The 21,170-nt window shown below is 40.2% G+C and overlaps 1 long non-coding RNA gene and 1 pseudogene across 1 annotated transcript in view; one reads left to right on the top strand and one right to left on the bottom strand.

The window, feature by feature from the left end:
- LOC143691725 (uncharacterized) overlaps positions 1 to 1,972 on the top strand; it is a 39,903-nt gene extending 37,931 nt beyond the window's left edge. Inside the window, exon 3 of the long non-coding RNA XR_013179669.1 lies at positions 1,176 to 1,972. This is a non-coding gene — a long non-coding RNA (uncharacterized LOC143691725). The remainder of the gene's footprint in view (positions 1 to 1,175) is intronic.
- A 926-nt stretch (positions 1,973 to 2,898) lies between these two features.
- LOC143690554 (uncharacterized) overlaps positions 2,899 to 21,170 on the bottom strand; it is a 61,655-nt pseudogene continuing 43,383 nt past the window's right edge.

Raw genomic sequence — 21,170 nt, 5'->3', positions numbered from 1 at the left:
GGATACAAAAAAATATTAAATGGTTCAGCATTAGAAATCTATTAATATAACTTGCAACATTAACATGAAAGAGAAAATTTATATGCTAATGTTAAGAGATGCAAGAAAAAAATATTAGATTAGGGGCGCAAAGGTAGTTCAGTGGTAGAATTCTCTCCTGCCATGCAGAAGACCCACATTCGAATCCCAGCCCATGCACTTCCCAAATAAACAAGCAAACAAGGAGAAAAAAAATTCAACAAATGGTCTTGCAATAAGGGAATACTCACAAGGAAAAAAGAATGAAATGTGACCCCCGCCATACAGCATACAAAAAATTTTGACTAAATTCAACAATCATTTCTGAGTTTTTAAAAAACTTTAATAAGTTCTACCATATATTAAAGGACATTTTCTACCAAATATTTTATAAACTGATTATTCCAATCTCACAAAAAGTTTCAGATTACAGGAAAAGAGGCAACATCCTTAACTCTTTTTATTGTTATTATTTTTTGCATGGGCAGGCACCAGGAATCAAACCTGAGTCTCCAGCATGGCAGGAAAGAATTTTGCCACTGAGCCTCTGTTGCATTGCCCCTCAACTCATTTTTACTGTCAACATAATCTTGATACCCAAACTAGACAGACAGCATGAAAAGGAAAACGTACAGGCCAATATCATTCATGAACATAGAGATAAAAATCCTAAGCAAATTTTATTTTAAAATTCTGTAATTTATACAAAAGTAAATTCTTTATGATCAAGCTGGAGACATCCCAGGAACACGCATTTGATTTAGCATTAGAGAATAAAATTATGTTTTTTGTTCCATTAACACATTAAGCAGAAAAACTACATGATTTTCCAATTAAATACAAGAAAAGAATAATAGCTAAAATTCAATATCTCTCCACAGTTTACAAAATCTTCAGCAAACTAATAATAGAAGAAAAATTTCTTAACCAGAGAAATGGGGTAAAAAAGCCTTACAGCAAATATTCTACTTACTAGTAAAAGTTTTAAATATTATTATCAGAAAAGAGGTAAAGATGTTCATTATGATTAAATCTGTAAAAAAAAATTATTAGATGTCTTAGCTGGTATAGTGGTACCATAAAAAGAAATAAAAGGAATTGAGATATGGAAAGGGGCAAACAAACTGTCTTCTAAGGTAATATAAATGTCTATCTAGAGAACGATGGGCGAGCAACAGAGCAGAGTCCATCAGCCAGCGACCTTAGGAAATGAAGGAGAACGCCCCTGGGAGATCTTCATGAAACAAGAGGCCTGGAGAGGAAGCTAAAAGACTTCCAAGTTCGCCATGTGCCTTTCCAGTTGAGAGAGAAAACTTGAACTTCATTGGCTTTTCCTGAGTGAAGGAAATCAACCAAGCCTGAACACCTTTCTGGTTTCCTGGAGGATAATATGATTTCCAGTGTGCAGAAGGACAAGTACTGGTTAAATGTATGGTTTTCCTTGAAGTCCCCAAAGTGGCAACATCAGAACCTCGCAACCTTAAGTTTATGATATGAGAACAAAAACCCTTTCTATTTCAAATCTGGCCACTCTTTGATCTTCTTGCAACTTAAGTCTACTGTAAAGCCTAAGGGAACAGACTGGGATGTAATAAGACAATCATACATGTCCGTACTGTCTCACTTCTACAAACGGCTTTTCCTGGTGCGTTTGGCAATTAATTCTGCCCACTTTTTTTTTGGGGGGGGGGGGTGCATGGTCTGGGAAATGATCCCGACTCTCCCACATGAAAGGTGAATATTTTACCACTGAACCACCCATGCACCTTCTACCCACTTTTCTGACAAGTAGCAGGCACCAGAGTAGATTGCAAAGAAGAAAACACTGAAACATTAGTCAAACTGGACAATACTTCAATAAAGATTTTGCAAAGTGTAAAGATTCTCAAATTAGCATTCAAGCCACTTTTGTACCTTCCAAAATATTTTGAAGGTAGTATTTTCTTCTGCAATTCTTCTGTAGTCTTTTTTGACTCTGTAAATTATGTTTTATTTTAATTTTTTGAGTTACCTTAGATGAACTTTGAAATGTTATCTTGATACTTTAATGCTCCAGGTAAAATTCTTTCTCCAGTTTTTTTCTGACCTTTTTTTATCTTGGATAAAAAAACAGATTACCTACTCTTTGGTATAGAATAATTTTTAAAATTTTTTTATTGTATAGTATAACATATATACAAAATAAAGAGCTAAAAAAGCAATAGTTTTCAAAGCACTCTTCAACAAGTGATTACAGGACAGATCCCAGAGTTTGTCATGGGCTATCATACGATCCTCTCATGTTTTTCCTTCCAGCAGCTCCAGAATATAGGAGGCTAGAGGGCTTAAATATTTTTTTTCTTTTTTTAAAACTTTATTAATTAAAAAATTAACAAACAAAACATTAAGATATCATTCCATTCTACATATACAATCAGTGATTCTTAATATCATCACATAGTTGCATATTCATCATTTCTTAGAATGTTTGCATCGATTTAGAAAAAGAAATAAAAAGACAACAGAAAAAGAAATAAAACGGTAACAGAGAAAAAAAAGATTATACATACCATACCCCTTACCCCTCGCTTTCATTTACCACTAGCATTTCAAACTGAATTTATTTTAACATTTGTTCCCCCTATTATTTATTTTTATTCCATTATGTTCTACTCTTCTGTTGATATAGTAGCTAAAAGGAGCATCAGACACAAGGTTTTCACATTCACAGAGTCATATTGTGAAAGCTATATCATTGTTCAATCATCATCAAGAAACATGGCTACTGGAACACAGCTCTACATTTTCAGGCAGTTCCCTCCAGCGTCTCTGCTACATCTTGAACAACAAGATGATATCTACCATGCATAAGAATAACCTCCAGGATAACCTCTCAACTCTGTTTGGAATCTCTCAACCATTGACACTTAGTCTCATTTCACTCTTCCCCCTTTGGTCGAGAAGGTTCTCTCAATCCCTTGATGTTAATTCTCAGCTCATTCTAGGGTTTTTCTCAGTCCTTTGATGCTGAGTCTCGGCTCATTCCAGGATCTCTGTCCCAAGTTGCCAGGAAGGTCCACACCCCTGGGAGTCATGTCCCATGCAGAGAGGGGGAGGGTGGTGAGACTGCTCTTCATGTTGGCTGGAGAGAGAGGCCACATCTGAGCAACAGAAGAGGCTCTCTTGGGGGTGACTCTAAAGGCCTAAATTTTAAGTAGACTTGACCTACCCTTTGTGGAGTTAAGTTTCATATGAACTAACCCCAAGATTAGGGGCTCAGCCTATAGCTTTGGTTGTCCACACTGCTTGTGAGAATATCAAGAATTCAACTTGGGGAAGCTGAATTTCTCCCCACTCTCACCATTCCCCGAAGGGGGCTTGCAAATACTTTTCCAGTCACTGATCAAATCATTCTGGGATTCATCGGAAATGCCGTAATCTTGATGAATTCTCATTAGTTCATGTAGTTTATTTTGTTGAATGCTGGGTTTATTAACACTTGTCTCAAAAATTTTTTCTTCCCCACCATGTCACTTATACTTGCCTTTTCATGCTAGGCAGGAGGAGCTTAAAAATTAAGCTCAAAGCCCAAGAGCAGCAGTCCTTGTCTTAGTCCTGATTTTAAAGGAAATGTTTTCAGGGTTTCATTGTTAACCGTTTTACTGCAGATACCCTTTACCAAGTTAAGAAATGTCCGTTCCATTCTGTTTGGTAAGGTTTTGTAAATTATGAATTTATCAAGTTCTTTTTATGCACCTATTATCAGGTCTGTGATAGTATTAACTCATCAAAAACTTTCTACATCTATGTTCCCTCTCTATCTGCTAATGTGATCACCTAATTAACTCCTTTGTCCTATTACTAAACAGTTTCCTTCAGGACACAGAAGAAACTAACTTCTTCATAAAAATGAACTTACTGTCCCCAAAGCTATCGTCACCTCTTCTAGGCGGGTAGTCATCAAAGCTGTCTGTGGCAGGACGGGCCCTCCAGTCTGTATCTGTTTTGTCAGAATCTCGATTTCTATCACGGCCAAAAGAACGATCATCTCTGTCTTTATCCTGTGCTTGATCAGCAACGTCCACTCGAATTCTCCTGTTACCTAGAGACTCTTCGTTGAGGCTCAGGGCACTGAACAGGGAATCCAGGTCCTCAAACTCTGCATAACCAAAACCTTTCAACCTCTCTGGATTGCTGGGTTCACGTGGTAAACGCACTGCACTGATATTTAATCCTCTAAAGAATTCCTTGATGGAATCTTCTGTCACATCATAGGGCAGGTTCCCTAGAAAAACAGTGTAGGGCGGTGATTTGGGAAGACGGCTCTGGTCAATATTGGGTTCCCGAGCAGCCCGTGGAGCAGTGGGAAGGATAGAACGGTCAATTGGAGGTGCCCTATATACATCGTCATCATTACTGTGCCATGTGGTTGAAACATCTCCTTCCGGGTCATCTGTTTCATCAGCCCAGCTGACTGGTTTGGGAACATATGTGCTTCCTCCACCAGTACCCCCATCCTCAGCCAGGAAGTCTGTTAGGGAGATAGTCTTCCCCTTCTTATTCTTCTTTTTCGCCCAGCTTCCTCTCCTCCAACACGTGGGCGCACCACACAGGAAGGTTCGCCCCTCCTAACATTTAATAGCGTCAATCTCCGAAGAAGCGCGGACCACACTCAGGGGCAAAGAAGAAAGTGAAAGGACAGAAAAGGGGGCAAAAGAAGAATGTAATGTCTCAGGGCTTAAATATTTTATCATCATAATCAACTTTTTTTTTTGGTGAGCAATAATATATATACAAAAAACTATAAATTTCAAAGCACAGCATCACAATTAGTTGTAGAACATATTTCGGACTTTGACATGGGTTACAATTTCACAATTTTAGGTTTTTACTTCTAGCTGCTCTAAAATATTAGAGACTAAAAGAGATATCAATTTAATGATTAAGTATTCTTATTCATTTGTTAAATTCTATCTCCTATGTATAATTCCACTACCACCTTTGATGTTTCCACACCTCTCTTTGGGGTTGTTTTGGCTACAGCAATTCTAAATTTTTGATATGGGAAGGGTCTGTCACTAATATGGGGTAGGGAGATGGACCTATCTGATGTTCTGGAGAGGCTGGGCAAGGTTTCAGGACTTATCTGAACCAGGGACCCATCTGGAGGTTCTAGGTTTCTAGAAAGTTATTCTAGTGCATGGAGCCCTTGTGGAATCTTATATATTGCCCTCGGTGTTCTTTAGGATTGGCTGGAATGGTCCTGGTTGGGGGTTGGCAGGTTATGATAGGAAACAAGGTCTACCTGAAGCTTGCATAAAAATAACTTCCAGAGAAGCCTCTCGACTCTATCTGAACTCTCTCTTCCACTGATACTTTATTAATTGCATTTCTTTTCCCCCTTTTGGTCAGGATGGAATTGTTGATCCCACAGTGCCAGGTCTGGATTCATCCCTGGGAGTCATCTCCCATGTCGCCAGGGTGACTCTAACCCCTGGATGTCATGTCCCACATAGGGGGGAGGGCAATGATATCACTTGCAGAGTTGGGCTTAGAGAGACTGAGGCCACATCTGAGCAAAAACAGAGGTCCTCCAGAAGCAACTCTTAGGCATGCCTATAGGTAGTCTAAGCTCCTATGCTACCTACATCAGCTTCACAAGAGTAAGCCTCATGATCAAGGGCATGGCCTATTGATTTGGGTGTCTCTAAAGTTTGACACAGTATCAGGGGATTCCCTGATGGTTAGGTTTAATAGTTCCATAATCGTTCTCCTCTCCCTCAGAATTGCCAATATTTTTTGATTATCTGCTTAAAATACTCTAGGATGTATCCTGGCATTACAATAATCTATACAGGATTAAAGGACCTCTTTCTTATTCTGTACTTTCGGTGTTTCAATTGTTCAAATGAGCTATACAGATAGGTTGAATTATATTATGCACTACAGAAAATTTCAGTTCCTGACGAAATAAACTTTTCTTCCATTGGTCTCAAAGAGTATGTGTGGTTCTACAATATAGACACTGTCTTCCTTATCCCTATGTTCTGAATGACTTTAACCCCAACTTGTTCAGCTTCATTCTTATCTCTAAATACCAGGTTATATATATGAAACAGCCTTTCAAAATCCAGAAATAATAATCACCACTCCGGACTTAATGTGTCTGCTCTAAAAGCTTATATCCTAGAACCCTGTTTTCTTATAAGCATTTTTTAAAGGTGACCATACCATTCTCGTTCTTTTGTTTCTGGCTTATTTTGTTTCACCAAATGTCCCACATGTTCATTCACATCGTTGCATGCCTCACGACTTTGTTCCTTTTTGTAGTAGCACAACCTTCGTTCATAAGTATACATCATTGTTCGCCAATCTACTTCTCTGTCAGTGCATCCTTCAGCCACCTGCATTCATCAGGCGTCATGTAGAGGGCCCAAAGTCCACAGTCCATCAACATTCTCAATTTTAGATAATTTCACTGTTCCCAAGAGACAGAAAACCAATAAACACCCTCGCTCCAAACAGGAAATCTAAACCTCCTCTTAACTCTTGTCCCTCCCCCATTATTTACCTCTGCTTGTTGCTGTGGTGCTGTGGATGGTTTCCTTTTGAACATAGCTCATAGCATGCAACAGCAGTTTTCCCCCTGTACCCTGGACTTAAACATTCTTTATACAAGAATCATATCTTTGAAGTAACTCTTACGAGAACTCATTCATATTTCTAGTGTGAGTCAGTGGAACACATAGGTCTATACAACCCCTTTCAATCTTGTTCATCTTCAATATGGTAATATTACTTCTAGACCCACTAGATAATCACCTTTGCTCTTTTCTACTCCTTTACATTAGAGTTTGACCTCATTAGCTAATGGCTCACCCATCTCTAGCTTCTGTGTATCTCTAAGTCCCCTATCTTCTGTATTGTAAGCCTCTGATTATACCTTTATGCTGGTCACAAATGGGCTCATACAATATCTATCATATGTGTCTGGCTAACTTCACTCAGCATTATGTCCTCAAGGCTCATCCATCTTGTCATGTGCTTCAGGACATCATTTTGTCTTACTGCTGCATAATTTTCCATTGTATATATATATATCTATACACACACCACATTTTGTTGATCCACTTGCCTGTTGATGGGCAATCAGTTTGTTTCCATCTTTTGGTGATTGTGAATAATGCTGCTATGAACATTGATGTGAAAATGTCTGTTTGTGTCATTGCTTTCAGCTCTTCTGGGTGTATACAAGTAGTGGTATTGCTGGGTCATAGGGCAACTCAATATTTAGTTTCCTAAGGAACCGCCAAACAGTCTTCCACAATGGCTGCACCATTATACATTCCCACCAGCAGTGCATAAGTGTTCCAATTTCTCCATATCCTCTCCAACATTTCTGGTTTCCTGTTTGTTTATTAGCAGCCATTTTATAGCTGTGAAGTGGTATCTTCTTGTAGTCTTCATCTGTATTTCCCTTATAGCCAGTGAAAATGAGCATCTCTTCATGTGCTTTTTAGCCATCTGTATTTGCTCTTCAGAAAAAACCTTATTCATATCTTTAGCCCATTTCATAACTGGATTTTTGTTCTTTTCTGTGTTTAGTTGTATGATTTCTTTGTATATACAAGAAATCAAACCTTTTAGTGATTTCCAAGTATTTTCTCCCATTGAGTTGGCTGCCTCCTCACCTTTTTGACAAAGTCTCTTGAGGTGCAGAAGCATTTGATTTTGAGGAGTTCCCATTTATCTATTTTTTTCTTTTGTTGCTTGTGCTTTGGGTGTAAATTTTAGGATGCTTCCTCCTATTACTAGGTCTTGAAGTTGTTTCCCTACATTTTCTTCTAGGAGCTTTATGCTTAGTGGTATTTATATTTAGGTGTTTAATCCACTTTGAGTTCATTTTTATGTAAGGTGTAAGATAGGGGTCCTCTTTCATTCTCTTGGCTATTGACATCCAGTTCTTACATGCCCAGTTGTTGAAAAGACTATTTTGTCCCAGTTCAGAGGCTTTAGGGGCCTTGTCAAAAATCAGTTGATCATAGATTTGGTGGTCTATTTCTGCACTGCTGATTCAATACCATTTGCCAATACTTCTGTCTTTGTGCCAATACCAGGATGTTTTGACCACTGTGGCTTTATAATAGGTTTCAAAGTCAGGGAGTGTTAATCCTCCCACTTCGTTCTTTTTAGCATGCTTTTAGTTATTCGGGGTCACTTCCCCTTCCAGATGAATTTGGTAGTTTTTCCAACTTTTCAAAGTAGGTTGTTGGAATTTTGATTGGTACTGTGTTGAATCTTTAGATCAGCTTGGGCAGAATTGACATCTTAACTATATTTAGCCTTCCTATCCATGAACATGAAATGTCTTTCCACCCATTTAGATCTCCTTTGATTTCTTTTAGCAATGTTATGCAGTTTTCTGTCCTTTACATCCCTAGTTCAGTTCATTCCTAAGTATTTGGTTCTTTTAGTTGCTGTTTTGAATGGAATTTTTTCCTTAACTGACTCCTCAGTTAGCTCATTGCTTGTGCATAAAAATGTTACTGATTTTTTGCACATTAATTTTATATCCTGCCACCTTGCTGAATTTGTTTATTAGCTCAAGTAATTTTACTGTAGATTTCTCAGGATCTTCCAAGCATAGTATCATATCATCTGCAAATAATGAGTTTTACTTCTTCCTTTCCAATCTGGATGCCTTTTGTATCTTTGTCCTACCTGATTGCTCTAGCTAGAACTTCTAACACAATGCTGAATAATAGAGGTGACAGTTGGCATCCTTGTCTTGTACCTGATCTTAGAAGGAAGGCTTTCAGTCTCTCTCCATTGAGTACGATGCTGGCTATAGGTTTTCCATATATTCCCTTTATCATATTGAGGTAGTTAGCTTTGATTCCTGGTTTTGGAGTGTTTTTATCAGAAAAGTATAAAGAATTTTGTCGAATGCTTTTTCAGCATCAATTGAGATGCTCATGTAATTTTTCCCTTTTGATTTGTTAATGTGCTGTATTACATTAATTGATTTTCTTCTGTTGAACCATTCTTGTAATTCCTGGTATAAACCCCACTTGGTTATGGGGTATAATTCTTTTAATGTGCTGTTGGATTTGATTTGCTAATATTTTATTGAGAATTTTAGCATCTATGTTCATTAGGGAGATTGGCCTGTAGTTTTCCTTTCTTATAGCATCTTTATCTGGTTTTGGTATTAAAATAATATTACCATCAGGCCAAGATGGTGGCTTAACAATATGCACATTTTAGTTCATCCTCCAGAACAACTACTAAATAACCAGAAACAGTACAGAACAGCTCCTGGGGCCACATCAGTGACTGGACACACAGCGTACCCCAGTCTGGACCAGCTGGACTGGCTGCGAGCCTCCCCAGACATGTGAGTTCCCCAAGCCACGGTGGCCGGTGCCCCTCCCCCACAAGCTGCTTCCCAGAGGGGAAAGGAAAGGGACTTTACCAGCAGCAGGGGATGAACCCAACCAAACGCCAATTGTGGAATTAATTAACAAATTCTGATTACTAAAAATAGGCCCCCAGCTCAGGTGAACCTGGTCAAAGTGGAGGTCATTCAGTTTTGCCCTGGCACCAAGGGGGCAGGGCTGATGGAAAAAGAAAAAAAAAAAGGAGGAAACAGAGGGTTTTGTGGCTGTGTTTCTACAAAGGCTTGACTGCCTTTGGATACAGTGGCAGGGCTTCTCAGGCTGCAACTGCCCCAGGCACAGGCAGAAACAAGCTCTTTTGAAGGCTTGTATGGAGCCTGTACCTTCCCCAAGGGAGGGGTGAAGCCCAACTCAGTTGGAATCCCTCCCTCAAGGAATTCAGACACCAGGGCTTGGTAATTTGAAGCCATTAAAATGAGTCTATAACCTCTCCTCTATCTCCACCATGCCCCAGCAGGGAGAGTCTGCCAAAGTTAAAGGTACTGCATCATCTTATACTGGTGGGACCTGCACGCTGACAAGCACCACATACTTGGCAGGAAAAGAAAACCAGAGTTCACAGACTTCACAGGAAAGTCTTTCAACCTGCTGGGTCTCACCCTCAGGGAAAACCAACGCAGGTGACTCTTTCCTCCTATAGGAGACCAGTTTGGTCTGGGAAAATCTGGCTGGGGTCTATAATACCTAAGTAGACCCTCCTAAGGGTGGGGTGAGGGGGAAAGGCACCATGCAATCAGGGCAAGAAACAAGAAAACAAGAACTGAAAAATTCTCCTCTGTTAAACAAAACTTAAGCTAGAGGTCCAGAATAAGCTGAACTGAATGTCAAAGAACAGAGAGACAACAAATTCATCCAGCAAGAAAACCCTAGGTAAAAGAAGTGAAAGCAATCTCCAGAATAAACTAATTAAGGTAGTTAAATGCCTAGATGCCAGGAAAAAATAACAAATCACTAGGAAAATTGAAGATATGGTCCAGTCAAAGGAACAGACCAACAATTCAAATGAGATACAGGAGCTGAAACAATTAATTCAGAATATACAAACAGACATGGAAAACCTCATCAAAAACCAAATCAATGAATTGAGGGAAGATATAAAGAAGGCAAGGAATGGACAAAAAGAAGAAATCAAAATCTGAAAAAAAAAATCACAGAACTTATGGGAATGAAAGGCATGCTAGAAGAGATGAAAAAAGACAATGGAAACCTACAATGGTAGATTTCAAGAGACAGAACATTGTCCTGACCCGCAGGACAGTCAACGGGGTCCGCCACCTGCTGAGGGAAGAATGGCTATGGGACAGAGAGACGCAAGAAGGACAGCAAGACAGGATTCTGATCAAGCTGCAAATTTTATTAACCAAGCCAGGTGTATATATACCGGCTTGGGGAGGGAGTAGGGTATGTAGGGCATTATGATAGGAGGGAGTTCGCGCCGGTGGGGAGGACTGGTTAGATAATTGGTGGGGAATTCGCGCCGGCGGGAAGGTCCCGGCAGGAACCTATTTCCGTGAAGAACCTTGTTGTACTATATAGATGCCATTGCATTAGCCGGGGTGGCCATGTTGGCTCAATCGCTATCTTAGGTTAGCCTCTGGTCCCCAACATCTCCTCCCTTTGTTTTTCAAAAGGATGGAGGAAGGATGCTGATTAAGCATTCTTTTGGCATTAACCTTTGCTGGGGGAAGTAGAGGCCTCATTCCCCAAGTTGTTTGTGGCTCTGTTTTTCTGGGGAGGGGAATTTTTGCAGAGCGAACCCCTATGCAAATGAGGCATACTTCTCAAGGAGCTCGAAAGCGGCCTTTGATTGTTCTGGCCCTCCTTTGCAGTGCTTTGCCTTGCACCCAGCGGTACCAATCATAGCATAAGCTAGAAGCATACTTTCGAGTGGTATGCTGCTCCCGTAGGAGGGGGGAATTTACAGAGGGTAGATGTTTTCTTGGCCTTCCAGGGTTACACTCTGGTCCTGGAGATGGAGCCTTTAGTAATGCACCTGAATGGGCCTCCCTAGGGCTGAGTTAACTTGATCCTTTACAAGCTGGAGTATTTTCCTTATAATAGCAGGTACAATAGATATTATAAGGAGTAGGGTTATTAAGGGGCCTAATATAGGGAGAAGGTAAGGGAGGATTCCATTGAGTCCCCAGGAGGAGCCTCCTTGGGTTTCCCGCTCATGTTTGCGGTTTGCAATTCCTTCCCTAAGTTTGGTCATTGAATCTCTGATTAAGCCAGAATGATCAGCATAAAAGCAACATTCCTCGCCTAATGCTGCACAAAGCCCTCCTTGTTTAAGGAAGAGCAGGTCTAGCCCTCTTCTATTTTGGAGAACTATTTCTGATAGGGACGTAAGGGACTTTTCAAGGTGGGTGATGGAAGTTTCAATACGGGTTAAGTCCTCGTCTATTACAGCTCTTAGGCTGAGAGGCTTTGTTGTTGGAGGGTGATTGAGGCGATACCGGTGCCTAGACCAGCAACACCAGTAGATGGATTCTTAGACGTCAGTCGTCTGTCAGCTTAGCCGTCGTTGAATATGTTATAGCAGGGCTTGCTGGTTTATTAGTAGCTTCAGCTGTGCTGGAGAAAGAAAGAGAGAAAAATGCCTTTTCTCAGGGCAACCTTTTTGCCCTGGACAGATTGTTATTGTTTATTTGTTTTGTTAATTGCTCTGGTAACCATTTGTCTGAATTAATTCCCTAGAATATATATACACTGATTCTCTGCCCCATATCAGGACCGGATCTGGTCCTTACCAAGTGTTATCCAATGGATCTTTCCAGAGGACCTTGGCGAATTGTGTTCAAATAGATCTAAAATAGGCCTGTGGGAGATTGCAAGGTAAAGAAAATAATAAAATCAACAGGATTTTTTAGATTTATTTGAACAAGCTGTCTTTTTTGAATGCATTGTTCAATTAATTGTAACTCTTGTTCAGCTGCAGCTGTTAACTGCCTTTTGCTTAATAAATCAGAATTTCCTTGTAAAATATCAAGCAAGTTTTGTAATATATAATTAGGAATCCCTAAAGTGGCAGGTAGCAAAAATGAATGCAGAGTGTCAATAGTGACATGTACCCATAGCAAATGACCAGATTTTTAAAATTGAATCCATTGGATTGATTTAAAAGGAATGCAGGAATGTGGATTCTTTATAATTGGTTGTGCATTTTTGCTAATTTTAAATTTATTGCATGCAGTTTTTATGGTATTTTCTCACAATAGTGGCCAAATTTCGGTTTGCTTACATGACGGGGCCCAGTTGGGTCCTCTGGGAACTGGCTAGGGACCAAGAGGAGCTTCCTGGGACCTAGATATCTTTATTAAAGTACACCTCTTTCTGGGGGGATAGCCAGTCCTCCCGGCTAGAGTGTACATTTTAACTATTTTTTATCAAGGTCATGTGATAGCAATATCAGTTGCATGTAATGGCAACATCAGGTGAACAAAAAAGACTCCACAAGTATATTTTTTCCTTGCATTCAACCCTCAAATCTGATCTGCTTCCAATATAAGCCATGGTTATCTTGGGATAAATTTAGTTTATACATATGTAGTTTATATAAAGATTGGACAAAGTCTTAAGATATTTTGGCTTAAAGGAATATAGGTATTTATATGATTTGAATATGATTTAGCCAGTAATAGACTCATTTATAGTAATAGTACTTAGATTAATCGATTAAGCCACCTGGTTTAGGGCAAGAAAAGAAGCACTTTTTGCCAGTATAATGATACCCAGGAGAAAATCAGTATTTTTTATACAGATAACAACATGACAAAAGTTAACATAAGTTATTTTGATAAAACACAGACTCTTTGCTTTCTAACTAATTATTTAGAATCTTTTTATATCTTTTCATTATAACAGGCTAAAAGTTCAAGAAAACATTGTCATTTTAGACTTATTAAATCTTTCTTGATTTTAATCATAATTTCTATTTTTACAAACTCTCAGCACTTATTATATTAGTTTAGGCTTTATTCCATATTCCATTATTCAAAAATAATGCGTAGGGGGCAATTTTTTGAATAATGACCCGATTTGTTACAATTAAAACAGATGGGGCCGTTGTTTTGAGGGCTATTTTGTAAGACAGCTAATATTGCCTGAGTATTAGGATTTATTCCGTTACAAAGTTTAATATAATTGGAGAGGTCAGTATTACGAAAAGGGCAGATTGCCGCCTGACAGGCGGTGTTAGCATTTTCATAAGCGAGATGCTTGATAAAATCGCTTTCGCTTTCCTGATCACCAAGAATGCACTGGGCTGCGATCTGTAGCTGACTGAGAAAGTCAGTATACAGCTCGTTGGGGCCCTGAACTATTTTTGATAAAGAGGACGTGAGAGCCCGTTTTTGGGGGAGTAGCCTCCATGCTTTAATGATGGCGGACTGCATCTGGAGACCAAGTCCTCGGGGGTATTGTGCCTGGGTAGAATTAAGATGATAAGGACTTGACCCTAGAAGCTTTTTTAATGACCAGGATTTTGTGCTGTCTTTTAAGACGTTGCTTTCAGCATACTTTTTACACTGCTCCTCAGAGTCCGCTTTCCATAACAAGAAATCGCCACCTGATAGGGTGGCTCTGGCGAGCTGTGACCAATCATTTGGAGTAAGCTCCGTTTCGCTAATATTGTCTAGCAAAGCCAGAGTAAAAGGGCAGTTGCTCCATAATTATGCACAGCTTTTTTTAGTTCTTTTAAATATTTTAGATTAATCCTTTTGTATTTATTGGTTCGGGGTGTTTCCTCCCGCTCGCGGCTACGCTCGCGGCTACATTTGGATTTTATTTCGTCCTCATCATTAGCTTTCTCGCTCCCTTCCCCGTCGCTGCTTTCCTGTTCAGACTGAGGCTCAGAAGCTTCTGACCTTGCCTTTTGCTGGCTACGGAGGACCGGAAAAGTGTAACGGGCACAGCGGGGGTTAGAGGGCTTATTTTGGTTAGTCATTAGAGAGAGAGAAGAGAGCGCCTGACTGGCGGTTTGCAGGGAGTTAAGGAGGGGATTATTTTGTAACTACAGAGTTACATTCTGAGTGGGGTCTGGAGAGGGGACATGCATCTTTTAAGGCATTTTCTCCCTCTCTACAAAGCTCTAGTATTTCAGGGTCTGAAGGGGAAGTTTTTATGGCCTCATTGATTAAGTTCCAATAATTGAAGGCTGTAACTGGTACCTTTTCCAGCCCGAAAGTTTTATAATAGTCCTGTAAACAATCTCCTACTCTCGATCAGCATTTTTGGTCTATGGTCCCGTCAGCAGGGAACCATGGACAGGTTTGATAGACAAACTGAAAGAAATTTCTAAGGTCCTTTTTCTTAACTCTCACTCCTTGCGTCTTGAGGGTTTCTTTTAATTGTCTCACGTAAAGCTCATGTGTACTAGATTCCTGTCCCATAGTGAATTTTTTTAATGAAAATGAAAGTGACATACTGCGTGATCCTTCACTCTTCTCTTTGTTCGTCCGTCGGCGCGAGGCAGTGTCGCCGGGGCTGCATTCACAGGCGAGTTAATTCTGTGGCAGACCGGGGTTATGGGAGGGCCCTCCTCATTTTTCGGCGCACGATGCTTCTATCTCTCAGCCGGCGGTCGAGCCCCACGTTGGGCGCCAAATGTCCTGACCCGCAGGACAGTCAACGGGGTCCGCCACCTGCTGAGGGAAGAATGGCTATGGGACAGAGAGACGCAAGAAGGACAGCAAGACAGGATTCTGATCAAGCTGCAAATTTTATTAACCAAGCCAGGTGTATATATACCGGCTTGGGGAGGGAGTAGGGTATGTAGGGCATTATGATAGGAGGGAGTTCGCGCCGGCGGGGAGGACTGGTTAGATAATTGGTGGGGAATTCGCGCCGGCGGGAAGGTCCTGGCAGGAACCTATTTCCGTGAAGAACCTTGTTGTACTATATAGATGCCATTGCATTAGCCGGGGTGGCCATGTTGGCTCAATCGCTATCTTAGGTTAGCCTCTGGTCCCCAACAGAACATAAGATTAGTGAACTGGAGGATGGAACATCTGAAATCCAGCAAGAAAAAGAAAATATAGGGGAAAAAATGGAAAAATATGAGCAGGGACTCAGGGAATTGAAAGACAATGTGAAGCACATGAATATATGTGTTGTGGGTGTCCCAGAAGGAGAAGAGAAGGGAAAAGGAGGAGAAAAACTAATGGAAGAAATTATCACTGAAAATTTCCCAACTCTTATGAAAGACTTAAAATTACAGATCCAAGAAGTGTAGCGTACCCCAAAGAGAATAGATCCAAATAGACATACTCAAAGACATTTACTTATCAGAATGTCAGAGGTCAAAGAAGAAGAGAGAATCTTGAAAGCAGCAAGAGAAGAGCAATCCATCATGTACAAGGGAAGCCCAATAAGACTATGTGTAGATCTCTCAACAGAAACCATGGAGGCGAGAAGACAGTGTGATGATATATTTAAATTATTAAAAGAGAAAAACTGCCAACCAAGAATTCTATATCCAGCAAAACTGTCCTTCAAAAATGAGGGAAAAATTAAAACATTTTCAGACAAAAAAAATCACTGAGAGAATTTGTGACCAAGAGACCAGCTCTGCAAGAAATACTAAAGGGAGCACTAGAGACAGATACGAAGACAGAAGAGAGAGGTGTGGAGAAGAGTGTAGAAAGGAAGTCTGAGTAAAGGTAAAAAGAAGGAAAATTTGATATGACATATAAAATCCAGAATGCAAAATAGTAGATGAAAGTACTGCCCATGCAGTAATAACACTAAATGTTAATGGATTAAACTCCCCAATCAAAAGACATAGACTGGTAGAATGGATTAAAAAACAGGACCCATCTATATGCTGTCTCTACTTAAAGCACATGAGGGCAAGGACAAAAATGGACATTTGCACACCAATGTTTATAGCAGTATTATTACAATTACCAAGATACGGAAACAGCCAAACTCTCCATCTACAGATGGATGGCTAAACAAACTGTGGCATATACATACGATGGAATATTATGCAGCTGTGAGACAGAATAAAGTTATGAAGTATGTAACAACATGGATGGACCTTACAGACATTATCCTGAGTGTGATTAGCCAAAAACAAAAGGACAAATACTGTATGGTCTCACTAATATGAACTGACATTAGTGAATAAACGTGGAATATTTTGTTGGTAACAGAGACCATCAGGAGATAGAAATAGGGTGAGATATTGGGTAATTGGAGCTGAAGGGATACAGATTGTGAAACAGGACTGAATATAAAAACTCAGAAATGGACAGCACAATACTACCTAACTGTAATACAATTATGTTAAAACACTGAGTGAAGCTGAATGTGAGAATGATAGAGGGAGGAGGGCTGGAGGCATAAATGAAATCATAAAGAAAGACGTCAGATAAAGATTGAGATGGTATAACTAGGAATGCCTAGAATGTATAATGATAGTGACTAAATGTACACATTTAAAAAATGTTTTTGCATGAGGAAGAACAAAGGAATGTCATTAGGGCAGGTTGCTGAAAATAGATGGTAATTAGTATTTTAAAATTTCAATTTATGTGTGAGACTAAAGAAAAAAATGTTCATTTGGTGCAAAATTTATATTTTGACTAGTGCATCTCCTAATATAACTTATGTAGATAGTTGGTTGAACACCATAAGTACATGGAACCTTGGGTAGGACATGAGATTTTGTCAGTTTGTCCAGGGTGATGCCCCAGTGAATCCAAGAGTGATTTGATCAGTGAGTGGAAAAGTATTTGCAAAGTCCCCTTTGGGGAATGGTGAGAATGGGGGAAAATTCAACCTCCCCAAGTTGAATTCTTGATATTCTCACAAGCAGTGTGGACAACCAAAGCTATAGGCTGAGCCCCCAGTCTTGGGGTTTGTTCATATGAAACTTAACCCCCAAAAAGTTAGGTCAAGCCTACTTAAAATTAAGCCTAAGAGTCACGCCCCAAGAGAACCTCTTTTGTTGCTCAGATGTGGCCTCTCCCTCGAGCCAACACAACAAGCAAAGTCACTACCCTCCCCCTGTGTACATGGGACATGACTCCCAGGGGTGTGGACCTTCCTGGCAACGTGGGACAGAAATCCCAGAATGAGCTGAGATTCAGCATCAAGGGATTCAGCATCAAGCATTTGGAATGTTTGATAAAATTCTCCTGTGAAGCCATTTGGCCCTGGGCTTTTCTTTGTAGGCAGATTTTTGATGATTGATTGAATCTTTTTACTTGTGATTGGTTTGTTGCGATCTTCTATTTCTTCCTGAGTCAGTGTAGCTTGTTTTTGTGTCCCCAGGAATTTTTCCATTTCATCTAAGTTGTCTAGTTTGTTAGCTCATAGTTGTTCATAGTATCCTCTTATAATCTCTTTTATTTATTCAGGGTGTGTGGTAATGCACCCCTTCACATTTCTGGTTTTGTTTATTTACACCCTTTCTCTTTTTTTCTTTGTCAGTCTTGTTAGTGACCCATCAATTTTACTGATTTTCTCAAAGAACCAACTTTTGGTTTTATTGATTCTTTCTATTGTTCTTCTGTTCTCCCATTCATTTATCTCTGCTTAAATCTTTGTTGTTTCTCTTCTCCTATTTGCTTTGAGGTTTCCTGTTCTTTCTCAAGTTCCTCCATGTTTGCTGTTAATTCCTTGATTTTTGCTCTTTCTTGTTTTTTAATAGAGGCATTTAAGGCAATAAATTTCCCTCTCAGCACAGCCTTTGCCGCATCCCATAAGTTCTGATAAGTTGTATTTTCATCTCCAGAAAGCTAATGATTTCTTTAGCAATTTCTTCTTTGGCCTACTGGCTGTTTAAGAGTGTTATTTAATCTCCATATATTTGTGAATATTCTTGTTCTTTGATAATTATGGAGATCCAGCTTCATCCCATCGAGATCAGAGAAAGTGCTTTGAATAATTTCAATATTTTTATAGTTATAAAGACCTGTTTTGTGCCCCAGCCTGTGATGTATCCTGGAGAATGTTCCATTAACCCCAGAGAAGAATGTATAATCTTGTGCTGTGGGGTGCAGTGACCTATATATGTATGTTAGGTCTAAATAATTTGTCAAGTTATTTAACTTCTTTATTTCCTAGTTCATCTTATGTCCGGTTGTTCTATCTATAGAGGAGAGTGGTGTATTGAAGTTTCCTACTATTATTGTTGAAACATCTATCTCTCCCTTCAGTTTTGCCAATGTCTATCTCATGTACTTTGCAGCTCCTTGATTGGGAGCATAAACATTTATGATTGTTATATCTTCTTAGTAAATTGACCCTTTAATTAGTATATAGTGTCCTTCTTTGTCTCTTATGATGTCTTTACATTTAAAGTCTATTTTGTATTAGTACAGCTACTCTTGCTTTCTTTTGGTTATAACTTGCATGGAAAAATCTTTTTCCATCCTTTCACTTTCAATCCATTTGTATCCTTGTGTCTAAGATGAGTTTCTTGTAAGCAGCGTATAGCTTGATTATGTTTCTTAATCCATTCTGCCAATCTGTGTCTTTTAATTGGTAAATTTAGTCCATTAACATTCAAAGTTATTACTGAAAAGGCGTTTCTTGAATCCACCATCTTGTCTTTTTAAAATTTTATTTGTCAAATCTATATATTCTTTTCCCTCTTTCTCTTTGTATTCATTAAATTACCCTTAGTGGTACTCTTCAATTCTGTGCCTCCTCCAGACCTGCCTCTCCTGGCTTTTTTTTTCAGCTGGCAGAACTCCTTTTAGTGTTTCTTGTAGGGCTGGTCTCTTGTTGACAAATTCTTTCAGGCCTTCTTTGTCTGTGAAAACTTTAATCTCTCCCTCAGTTTTTTATTTTTTTATTTTTTATTTTTTGCATGGGCAGGCACCAGGAATTGAACTCAGGTCTCTGGCGTGGCAGGCGAGAACTCTGCCTGCTGCAACACTGTGGCCTGCCATCTCCTTCAATTTTGAAGGATAGTTTGGCTGGGTACAGAATTCTTTGCTGGAAGTTTTTCTCTTTCAGGCTCTTGAATATATCCTACCACAGCTTCTTACCACCAGAGTGCTAGTTGAATAGTCTGAACTAGTCTTATTTGATTTCCCTTGTATGCAGTGGATTGTTTTTCTCTTGCTACTTTCAGGATTTTCTGCATCTCTTCAACATCTGACAGACTGATTAATATGTGACTTGGGGAGGATCTATTTGGATTTATTCTATTTGGAGTCCTTTGGGCTTCTTTGACTTGTGTATTTATGTCCTTTATGAGGGTTGGGAATTTTCCCCCATTATAACCTCACCTATTCTTCTTAGCCCTTTACTCCTCTCTTCTCCTTCAGGGACACCATTGATTCTTATATTTGTGTGCTTTGTTTCATCTGTCATTTCCATGAGTTCCCATTGAATTTTTTCCATCTTTTTTTGCCATTTGCTGTTTTGAGTGTTCGAAGTCAATTATTCTGTCCTCTATATCACTTATTCTTCTTCTGTCTCTTCAAATCTGATATTGTGTTCCTCTTGTATGTTTTCTATTTGGTCAACAGAGTCTTTAATCTCTGTGATTTCTGCTATTTTTCTATTTATTCATTCAAATTCCTCTTTGTGCTCTTCTACTATCTTCTTGATCTCCTGCATGTCATTAAGTAGAGTTGCATGAACATCTTTGATTAGTTGTTCCAACATCTGTGTCTCCTCCGATGCACAGTTCTGGGGGGTGTAACCCTGGTGTGTACTGGTCTAAGACAGGGCTACATCTATCTGCATTGTGATATGCTTAGTAATCTTCTGCTGTCTTCATCACATGTAAATATCTTGATTGATTTTCTTTGGGAGTTGATTTCTTTCAGTAGTCTAAGGCCTTGTGTTTGTGGGATAGTTGTGCAGCAGGGAGCAGGGCACAAGGTGGAATACTCAATAGGGTGATTTGTTTCAGGGCAGGTATGGGCGCAGGTTGGGGATGTTATGCTGATGCTTATGAACGTGGGCGCCCTGCAGCCAAGGAAGATGTAGCTGTGCGGTGCACAGTTCTGGGGGGTGTAACCCTGGTGTGTACTGGTCTAAGGCATGGGTCCCTTTTGTGCATGTATAGAGCTGTGGCAGCAGGTTGGCATTGCACCTTTGTGAACTGGGGGCAGCTGTGACCCAGCTACACAGGTCAGCACTTTCTCAGAGCTGGGAAGTGAGGCTGACAGCTGTACACATGTGTGGTTCTAGGCTGCTGTAAAGTGCAGATTCCAGAGCTGAATGACCATGATTGGGGGCCGTGCACATGCGCGAGCCTGGGAGTGCCATAAAGGGATGCACTGAGCTCAGGGAGGGTGGGGTGAGGCTGTGCAACACTGTGGGTGGGGAGCAGGGGTAGCCTAGGTATGGAGGTTAGTGCCTGCTGCCTTTATGTGCTGGCAACAGCCTGCAGGGAACAGGGAGGGGGAGGTAATGCTTGGGAGGGATGCAGGAGAGGTGGGTTGGGCTGCTCTTGGGGTGGGGGTGAGGGGGCAGGTACGTGCACTGGGGGCTGGTGGGGTGGGGGTACCTGGAGCATGGGGAATGGGAGAGGGTGATGGGGTTCAAGTGCGTGGGGTGTGGGATGCATTGCCAGTCACAGGGATGTGCTGGTGAGGGTAGCACACCCAAGGAACATGGCCTGGCTTACTTTCTAGTCCAGCGCTCCATTCTGTGCACTCCTGTGGACTCCGTGGCTCCACACTTCTGTGCCAGGCTCCAGCTTTCTCTGAAAAATAGGTATAATGTTATTACCATTAAATGCTGCAC

Source organism: Tamandua tetradactyla, chromosome 7 (genome assembly GCF_023851605.1).
Source record: "Tamandua tetradactyla isolate mTamTet1 chromosome 7, mTamTet1.pri, whole genome shotgun sequence".
Classification (NCBI taxonomy): domain Eukaryota; kingdom Metazoa; phylum Chordata; class Mammalia; order Pilosa; family Myrmecophagidae; genus Tamandua; species Tamandua tetradactyla.
Note: the sequence above shows the minus strand (reverse complement) of the source record. Positions and strands in the feature narration are given on the sequence as shown.